This window comes from Daktulosphaira vitifoliae, unplaced genomic scaffold, assembly GCF_025091365.1.
Source record: "Daktulosphaira vitifoliae isolate Bord-2020 unplaced genomic scaffold, ASM2509136v1 Scaffold_1, whole genome shotgun sequence".
In the NCBI taxonomy this organism is placed as follows: Eukaryota; Metazoa; Arthropoda; class Insecta; order Hemiptera; family Phylloxeridae; genus Daktulosphaira; species Daktulosphaira vitifoliae.
Window position 1 is genome coordinate 51141415 of NW_026099572.1, and position 11086 is coordinate 51152500.

Sequence of the window (11086 nt, forward strand, 5' to 3'; positions counted from 1 at the left end):
ATAGTGTTGGGCGGTTGATAAGAAAGTAGAGCAGAGAATAAGTGTAGCAGAGATGAGAATGCTTAGTTGGATGAGTGGAGTGACTAGAGAAGATAGGATAAGGAACGAGCATATAAGAGGAAGTATAGGTGTTGCGTCAATCGTGGATAAGATGACAGAAAATAGACTTAGATTGTTTAGTCATGGTATGAGGAAAGAAGAATCGAAAGCTGTAAGAACAGTTATAGAAATGAATTTTGAAGCAAGAAGAGGTAGAGGAAGACCAAAAAGGAGATTGAGGGATGTTATTGAATGCGACATGAGGACAGCTGATGTGAGCATAGAAGATGAGGGAGATCGTGTCAAGTGGAAGCTTAGGATAAGTGTGGCCGATCCCAAGTAGTTGGAATTAAGGCAAACAAAAAGAAAATTCCGGTGGCAATTGACATAATATGATTGTTATTTCGGAATGTACAATTTAGCGTTTAGTTGGGTTTAAATAATATAGCGTCAAATCAATTACCTACTCTATCGGTTGTATCTCAATATACACTACACTTTAATGATACAATAAATAAATAAACTCACACATACACACATATGCATTTATAACATTGTGTCTAATGTAAGTATAACATGATAAAAAGTAACCGTAAAATGAAAAAAATGGAATATAAATTTTATTACTCATATTAAATGTAATGTAACTCGAAAAATATTTGTTTAAATGAAAAAATATAAGATTATATTTTTATTTATAATTGTCTTTTAAACAACTTTTGTGCGAAACTTTTTTTTGTAAGTTAAATATTTTTTTTTGAGAAAATTAAGAAAGCTCATATTTTTGAACTTTTGCGAGGAAGGCTGTAAAAGTTCAATTGCAAACAATGAGGACTATTAGTATGTCATTATACATATTTTAATTCAACTTTTAAAAAAACAATATTTGANTACACTTTAATGATACAATAAATAAATAAACTCACATATTCACACATATGCATTTATAACATTGTGTCTAATGTAAGTATAAAATGATAAAAAGTAACCGTAAAATTAAAAAAAAGGAACATAAATTTTAGTACTCATATTAAATGTAATGTAACTCGAAAAATATTTGTTTAAATGAAAAAATATAAGATTATATTTTTATTTATAATTGTCTTTTAAACAACTTTTGTGCGAAACTTTTTTTTGTAAGTTAAATATTTTTTTTTGAGAAAATTAAGAAAGCTCATATTTTTGAACTTTTGCGAGGATTTAAAAAAAAAGCTCAATTCCAATCTTGAGGACTATTAGTATGTCATTATACATATTTTAATTCAACTTTTAAAAAAACAAAATTTTTTCCGCAATTTTTCCTTTGTTGACTGGCCTAGATGTCAATTTTAAACTTGTAATTGAGCTAAAAGTTATGGTAATATATTCAATTTATTTTACTATAAACTTTCATAAATCTTTATCAAAAATTTTTCATCAACTTTAAAGAACCAAAAAAATAGGTTAAAATTGAAAATTTGGACTGATTATTTTTAACATATTAAAAATCAAATCAGTAATAATTTGAAAACAAATTTTTTTTTCTTTTAATTATTATTTTATATATATAATTAGTAATAATATAAAAAATTAGAAGTGATAGAAATAGTCTACTTGCAGATTTGAAAACAACGCGAAAAGTTGATTTAGAAAAGTATATTTTTGCTTCTGATGAAAGTTCCTTGTAGTCCAGTGCATTTTTTTATAGTAACAAACAGTTTTTATTGAAAATTATTGTATCAAGCCCTTTAAATTTTTATACACGTAAAAGTAAAGCAAAATATAACTTCTTTATTATTTTTATAATTTCTCCGTTTAAATTACAATATTAAATATCAATTTCATACTAAATTTAATAATTATAATTAGTATATATTCAAATATTATATTTTAAAATCAAAGAACTACTAATCATGATATAATTAAAGAAATAAGAGTTGATGTTGCTTTTGGAATAATCCACCAATTGCCTAATTAAAACAAAAAAAAAAAAAGTTTGTTGGGAATTTTTTCTGCTATTCTGCAAAATTACTCCTTCGTTGACTAGAATGAATCATTAAATAGAAAATTTTATGAGAATTAAAACAATGTTATTTTTAAGATTAATATGCAGTCAGAAAGTTTTATAATTATTATTTATTGTAAATTTATCAGAAAAACTCATTATTTTTTGCATTTTTATCGTAATAGAACACTTAAATAGAAATCATAGTAATCATTTCTAAGTAATTTTTGATATTTAAAAAGATTCTACTATTGAAATATCCAGAACTGAATTAATTTTAATGATTTACTTTAACTAAAAAAAAAAAAGTTAATATTTTGAATCCCTCTTGTGGGCAGGTAAAGGGTTAGATTTATAAAAAAAACCAAATGATAGATAAAGACATGCATCTAAATAAAAAAAAATATACTGATTTGGTCATTTTTGATAAAGTTATAACAATTAACAAAGTTATAAGTTTTATACACTGGACTACAAGGAACTTCCATCAGAAACAAAAATATACTATTCTAAATCAACTTTTCGCGATGTTTTAAAATGTGCAATTAGACTTTTTCTATAACTTCTAAGTTTTAATATTATTAAAAAATAGTTTTTACATATAAAAAAAAATAATTAAGAACAAAAAAAATTGTTTTAAATTAATACTGATTTGATATAATATTTAATATTAATTTGATTATTAATAAGTTAAAAATAAGGAAAATGACATATTTAACCAATTTTGTTAATCGTTTAAAGTTGATTGTTGTAAATGTTTATAAAAAAAAAAAAAAATTTATTTTACCATAACTTTTAGCTCAATTGGTAAGTTTGACATTGACATAATTAAATAGAAAATTTTATGACAATTAAAAAAATTGTATCGTTAAGATCAATATGCAGTCAGAAAGTTTTATAATTACTATTTATTGTAAATTTATCAGAAAAGCTCAATATTTTTTTGCATTTTTATGGTAATAGATAACTTAAATAGAAGTAATAGTAATAATTTCCTAGGAACTTTTGTTGTTTGTTGAAAAGATTCTATAATTGAAATATTGAGAACTTAATTAATTTTAATGATTTACTTTAACTAAATGTACCAATCAAAACAAAGTTGTTAAAAAGATTTACTCAATTGAGTGTATTATAAAATTTGATTATATTTGTAAAAATCAATTGTTAATTCAGGAGAAAAAACAATCATTTTTTTTAGAAATGATTTATATAGCAACATGTTACAAAAAAAAATTGTAATATTATAGTCTAGTAGTAGCACACACAAATAGAGTAAAAAAATTATTAAATTACAAAGTAAAATGATTTAATTTTGTAGTTGAAACCTATCATATCAAACTTCATTCGTTAATAAATATTTTGAAAACATTAGAAATTAATGATTTTAATTGTCTTTATGGAGACGATGTAATAACTAACTGTTTAATTGATAAATTAGAATTTTTTTTTCAATTTTTGAGAGTAATATCTTCAACTAGATACGAATTGTAGTAATTTGACGTATTGTTGAAAAAAGTAGGTCAAGTTAGAGCAGAGAAAATAAATGATAGTCACAAAAAAATATCTTCTCAGCTTTGCATCGAAGCTAAAACTTAAAATATTGTAAAACNCTTTGCATCGAAGCGAAAACTTAAAATATAGTAAAATAATTTTAATACGAATAAGAAATTTCTTCTTGCAAGGGGCGACTAAAGTGATGGGATCCTTGATCTTTATTGAAGTTATTGAATCTAAATGAGATAAAAATCGATTAAAAATTTATACTAACTTAAAAAGAATTAAGAAAAAATGCAAAAAATTCATTGCCAAACGCGGGTTGGAACCTCGTACCCCAAGCGTGTAAAACATAAATTTTACCAACTCGACAACCGTACGTTGATTCCGTCGCTTGAAAAATTGGCTATTTAAGCTAGTTCAAATTTCAAAGTTACTTTTCTCGACTTTAAAGAAACAAACAAATTTAAATAAGTTTAACTATCTATACTATATCAATTTTAATTTATATAATATTTATGAAAATCTGTACTCCCCTTGTCAGGTATTTTAAAATAAAATAAAATACAAAACCCAGAATTTTAACACAAAAATAGCAAATTTTTGAATACGGTAGTCATTTTTACCATGAAGACAAATCCAGAGGTCACATTTTTTTTTTTAAATTAAAGTATATTATATAAGCTTTAATTTAAGATATATATAAAAGTGTCAGTATTTCCGGAATACTTTCAAAAATTAAATTGAAAATATCATAGTAACAATACGCATGATTAAAGTTTTGACCCCCCTTGTTAAAGGGGTATGATCCGATTTACAAAAAAAGCGTGTAGATGAAAGGAGTATATAAATATTTATTATAAAAAAATAATAATATTGATCCATACATTTTTCCAAAAGTTATATAAAATATAAATTAAATAATATAACATATAAAATCGAGATTTTTTTCACGGAAATCGTACGTTTTTCTTTAACTTTGATGTCCGTTTTCACCACGAAGACAAGTCCAGAGGTCAAATTTTTTTTTTTCAAATTAAAGTATATTACATAAGCTTTAATTTAAGATATATATAAAAGTGTCAGTCTTTCCGGAACATTTTCAAAAGTTAAGTTGAAAAAGTTAATTTTTTGTAAAAAAGCTACCATTTTGAAACCCTTCCTGTGGGCTGTTAAAGGGTCAAATGTTCACAAAAATATATAAAATGATAGGTAAATAACTAAGGTATCTATAAAAAAAAAAATTATATTGATTCGATCATTTTTAAAAAAGTTATGGCAATTTTAAGTAAAAAAAAATGAAAAAATATCGAAAATTAGCGATTTTTAAATTTGTAATTTTTTTGGAGATTTCCCCCATTTACGGGGAACAAGGGAAATTTTTTCAATTTTTGAGGGTAATGTCTTCGACTAGATACGATTTGTGATCTTTTGACATATTGTTCATCAAAATCGGTCCAGCGAGAGCTGAGATTGAGCGTTTACAGACACAAAAAAAAAAAAATAAAAAAAAAAACACATCATAGTAAAATTAATACTTTCTCAGCTTCGCATCGAAGCTAAAATGTTAAGCAATTTATCATGACTTATGTTATTCATCTTTAGTGACTTTGAATAATTATGATTGAAAATTTAATTTTTATTATAATTAATAATTTACAATATTAATATTTATTTTTGAACTTAAATAAAAAATACCCTACCTTTCTCTTGACCTAGCTCTGAACACTTAAAAAAGTGCGTATGTTACATCGCAGCTTTGCTGACTGTACTGCTCAGTCTCTCTCTTTTTTTTTATTACTTGAAGTCAGATTTAAATTATTTCGCATTGTTTGTACAACCTGATGCATATACAGAAATCCGTAATTACGGGGTCACACTTTTAACCCCTGAAATTATCTAATGACCCAAATTGTATTATGTGATTAATATTAAATTATTACTTTAAATAAAAAGTGTGACAATACATTAATATTTCCATATTTATGTTTCAATTTAAAAAGTTTCTTACAAATATTATTTTTAATAAATTTAGACAACTTTATACAATGGTTTGTGCATCATTAAAGGTCGGAATTGTACATTCATCTCAAAAAATGAGCCAATTGTTTTAAGATCTTATTTATATTTTGCTTCTAAAATATATCCAATTATAAAATATAAATTTAACACGGTCGAGGGATCAAATTCAAGGATCGTCTCCCAGATAATTTAAAAATGTTGCCCAAATTATGCCACTGCATTACAATAAAAAAATGTTCTTGTTTATAATAAATATATCAAATATTTCTTATGAAGTATCACATTTTAATACATTTATTAAATAATACATATATACTTAATAAAAATATATCACCAATTCAGTGTTCCTTCTGGATAATATGGATAAAAAAAATAATACCCTTACACAAGATTCAACCACCCTCTTACGTATTCCATAAACGCCCACGTAAAATATTCTATCACACTGACCAATCAAATACAACAAAAAAATTTCAAGAATCTCACCAGAGATTACTACAACAGTTTTGTGGTCTATAAAAAAGCCATTTTTCCTCAAAAAAGTATCTCCCTTTGGGTTACGACGACGCCTTCTATTGCGATGATAGTTACAATTACATGACTCTTCTAGTCTCTCTGGAATTCTCGGTCAGCACACATATATGGAGTCTGTGTGAGTACATATTTCTCTCTGGGTACAATTCTATATCAAATCTTCATCGTTTTTTTTTTTTACATTCCCTTTCTAATTGCTAGAACTTAGAAGAAATATTATGTCTCTTATTTTCGGTCGAACACCTTTGGTGATATAGATATTCAAGCATATAAAATATTGGTATTTGTTTTATTTATTTATATATATATATATATACACTTCAAAAAAATATATGATTAGATTGCTTTGTGTTTTATTACTTATTGAAGCGCCATAACTTGGCTGGACAGAGAACTAGCATAATAATATCGTAGTCAAGGTTTTAACTAATTATAATCATTCTCTAAAGTGTCTCTCCACTTTTCGACTAGTCAGTCTGATCTCAACCGTTTTCCGAAAGGGAATAGTGCGGGTAATCTGAGTGTAGGATACTAGTATAATGTATTGCAAAGAACTTAAATTGAGCTTGCATCTACCCTAGATCATTGAAAAGACGTTGGCCACTTGGAAATAGTTTTCTTGGCAAGAAATTCTTGCACAAGACAGTAATGTTGTTTATTGGTTTTATAAATTATTAAAATTATAAATGCGTTACTATAAAGTATTACTTACAAGGCCAAAGAGTACACCACATAAACACACATAAAGAGTTTACATAATATACCAAAGAATAAATTGGATTTTTATCTTAAGTTAATTTAATATAGAGTTGTACTAGAGAAATAGTTACACGCGAGTTAATATATTAATAAAAGCCGAGTTATTTCAAATGCGTATACACATACTGCTAATAGTGACATCAACTACATGATTCATCATAAGATATTCGTCTTATCAGGACAATTATAGGTAAGTGAAATGTTCATTTATATTATAAATCTATAATAATACCTTCATCAAATGATATTCAGTAATAAATAATCAGAGTGACGCAGGTTGTCGAAAACAAATTAAGTAGAATAATTGAATAAAGAAGTACGATATTCGTGATTCACACATATTCATGTTTACATATTTGTTCAGGACTAAATAGTAATCTTTCGTCGATATTTCATCTTACCCATATATATCAGACGCATTTATAAAGACATACATAGCCGAGATCCCTTCTATTGCATTCTATTATAGTCATTGCCCAATACCCCTAGCCACACTTACTTTCTTTATACTTAACTACGATCATAGCCAATACTTTCCTTTACATCCCATTCCTACTAATCGCACACTATCCCTTCTTCTTATCACTTATCTCTACTATCCTTCTTTTTGTTTATTACAGTTATAATAACTTATTTATTAAAAATAGGGTTAATAAAAATTCAAAGAGTCATAAAAATCCACTAAAACTAAAAACAATTGAGTATTTATAATGTAAAATTGAATTAAATTTTCGAATTTATTGAATTTAACTTATTTTTAGGATAATTAATTTGATTTTTAGGCAATCATCAAGAGAAAATGGTATTATTTTGTAAGCATCTTACAAAATATTGCATTGTAAAAGTTATTTGGTAGTTTTTACAACGTAGAGTATTGGGAGTTCTACTTCTTTAGATTCCTTCCATATTAACTCAATAAAGATACGCGGTACTTTTTTTTCATTAAAAAAAGAATATTTCACTAAAGTCATAAAAAATCACAATTTGGGTTTTTCATTCTAAATTCTAATTACTTATGTCTTATAATCATAAACGCTGTATATTGTCACTACAAGTGTATTGTAAGTATGAACCCTATTATTTATGATATCTCTTAAATTGTTTCTGTAAATCACGAAATATATACACAAATAAATTTTACAATGGCAAATATTAATCAAAATATTCTCTATATAAATACTGCAATTTCTCCATTTAAACATATAGTGATCATAATATAATTATACATTAAAATGACACTATACTTAAATAAATTAATAAAAAAAACTTTTGGTATTTTTAAATGTATGGTTTTATAACGAATGTAAAAAAAAATTAATTAAAATTTTTACCCATGCTTTTTATTCTATACCAATTTAAGTTATATAAAGGTGTACATAAATATAAACCATAAATTTATCATATACAGAGTGTAGTATAACTATAAACCATATCTTTATGATGTATTAATTGTACAGTAAGTATAAACTTTGTCTTATCATATACAAAATGTATGAAAAATATAAAATCTAATCATTTTATGCAAGATGTACTTTAAGTATAAACCTTATCATTAAACATGTAAAAGTGCTAAATAAGTAACAACCAGTATTTTATTATACTGGTTGCCAATAATATTTAAATGACACAATAATTTCTTTTGTCACAATTGTTATCTTTTGTTTTTAATAATTCAAAATTTAAAAAATATTCTTGTATTTTATCTTTGTTCTTTATTTTTAACAAATTTACTATCACACATCTATTTAAAAGTTGTTAAAAAAAAATGCTTAATAAATGATAAATTCTAGATATAAAGCGATACAACCCACAGGTATAAATTAAGTACTTATAAATTTGTTTAAATAAATTTATTCTATTATTAAATATGGCATTTAACAGGCTTAAACTTTAAGTTTATCTTGACGACTAGGTGATGAATTTAATGTTTGTTGATCATGATGTTATATTTACCATCACCTCAAAGAGTCATTTCAAATTATGCTAGACTAGGACAAATTTTTTACTGATTCATCATTTCACAGAGCCGCTCGCTTTACTCTAAATTTATCGCCCATAATTTAACGACTAAGCTAATTTTATATATAAAAAAAAAGATATATTCAATATTTTTTAACGTTTTCGCTAGTTTGTAGATTTCTGACATACTATTTGATTTGTTAAAGAAAATAACACTTCATAATCAAGCTACTGCTCATATCGCTATAAGGCAGTAACTCAAAAAAATCCATTATGAGATATTTGAATTTAGTTTTTACTCTTTTTATAATAACATTCATCAAAATACTAACAATTTGGATTGAATTGGAATTAAACTACTAAGAAAATTGATAAATATATAGCATGTAATCAGAGAGTAATTTTTATTTTCAATAACTTGAAAAGTGAGAAAAGTTAGTTACTGCCAAAATCATAAAAACATTTAATTTAAAAGCAAGTATATAAAATTATACAGAGTTAGCAAAATGTGGTAAACCACTCACCCATTTTCTCAGAAACTATTGAGAATTTTAAATTTTTGTGAAGAGAAAAAATATTAAGTTCATGAAACTCTACAATAATATATGTATATATATAGTCAAATAATTCTTTTTTTTCATCCCTTCGGGGTTAAAAAACCTTAACTTTAATTTTCTCAAATGGAAATCCATATTTTTAACTTGAAAAAAAACAGACAAAAAAGATCACAAACAATTTTGTTCTTTAAATTTTTTTTATCCGATCAATCTATTACAACTAAAGTTAAATGATTTTAGACTAAATTTCTATTGTTTATTTCTGTTTTGAATACAGAAGTCATTATTTATCGATTGTGTAACATAAATTAATTTTTATTTACCAAGTTATGTCAAGTAAGATAGCAGTAAAAATTTAATAATAAAATACTAAATGAGAGATAATAAAAAAGGTTCCAATCGGGTCAACCTGTGTTTATGAGATTACAGATACAGATATAAATTTTTCTTGATAACTACTGTAATAAATAATTTATCGAAACAGATTTTTGCTATCATGGTGACAGCAATAATACCAAAAGCATTGCCACCGATATTATGAAACAAAATAAATAAATTTTTTCTTGAAATCCAAATATTTAAACAATTATAAAACACTAACAATTATTCGGATAGAAAAAATTTTTAGAACAAAATTGTTTTTAATTTTTTTTTTTATCATAATATCAAGTTAATAATAGAGTTTTCTGTTTAAGAAAATCAAAGTTGAGGTTTTTAAACCTGAAGGGATGAAAAAAAAGAATTATTTGACTATATATATACATATATTGTTGTAGAATTTCATGATCTTAATATTTTTTCTCTTTACAAAAATTAAAAATTCTCAATAGTTTCTGAGAAAATGAGTTTCTTATAAAAATTCCTATCATTCTGTAGATGATTGGACTATCATGAGCATTTTTATCAAGGAATAATGGAAATAGATCTACCCATAATAAAAATAGATGGAGTAGAAAAATATTTATGTGTATATTTTCTAGTTTCTGGAAGAAACTCTAAGGATACAACAATGAACTATATCTGATCATTGTTAAATTATCTCAAAATTGTGCAATTTATTACAAGTTTAAAAAAAAATAACTGTCTGAGTGAATAAAATTTTATTTTATTATTAATGTGACAATATATTCTGTATAAAATATATATTTTAAATAATAATTAATAAACAGTAAATCAAATAGTCTAGAAGTATTACAAATTAAAATATACAACGTGCTATTTAATTTTCAAAACTGTAAAAAATTTATTTCATATTATAATAAATTATTTAAAAAAACAATTTCTTTCGTATTCTAAATCGTACCACTTAAAAGTTCCTAATAATATTTAACTATAATTATATAAATCTATAAGATTATTTAATTGAAAGTTAAATAATAAGTTTATTTTAAAAACAAATAAAGTAAGAGAAAGGTAAAGTGAAAATACTTTAAATAAAAAATATACTAAGGCCAATGGGATGATAATTATAACACAATTCAGGAAAACATTATTTAGCTGAACGACTTGAATCTACAACAATTTTGCCAATCAAGCATTTAAAGTTATTGCAATATTTAGCAAGTTAAATTTACATACTTGTAATTGAACACAATTGTTAATTAACAATCATTAAATTCTCTCGAGGTATAAAGTTCATTTATTTGGCCATACAATAGGAAAAATTTTATCAACTATTTAAAGAGCATAATTTTACTACTCATCAGCTCCAAGAACTAGAAAAAAAAAAATTACTTAT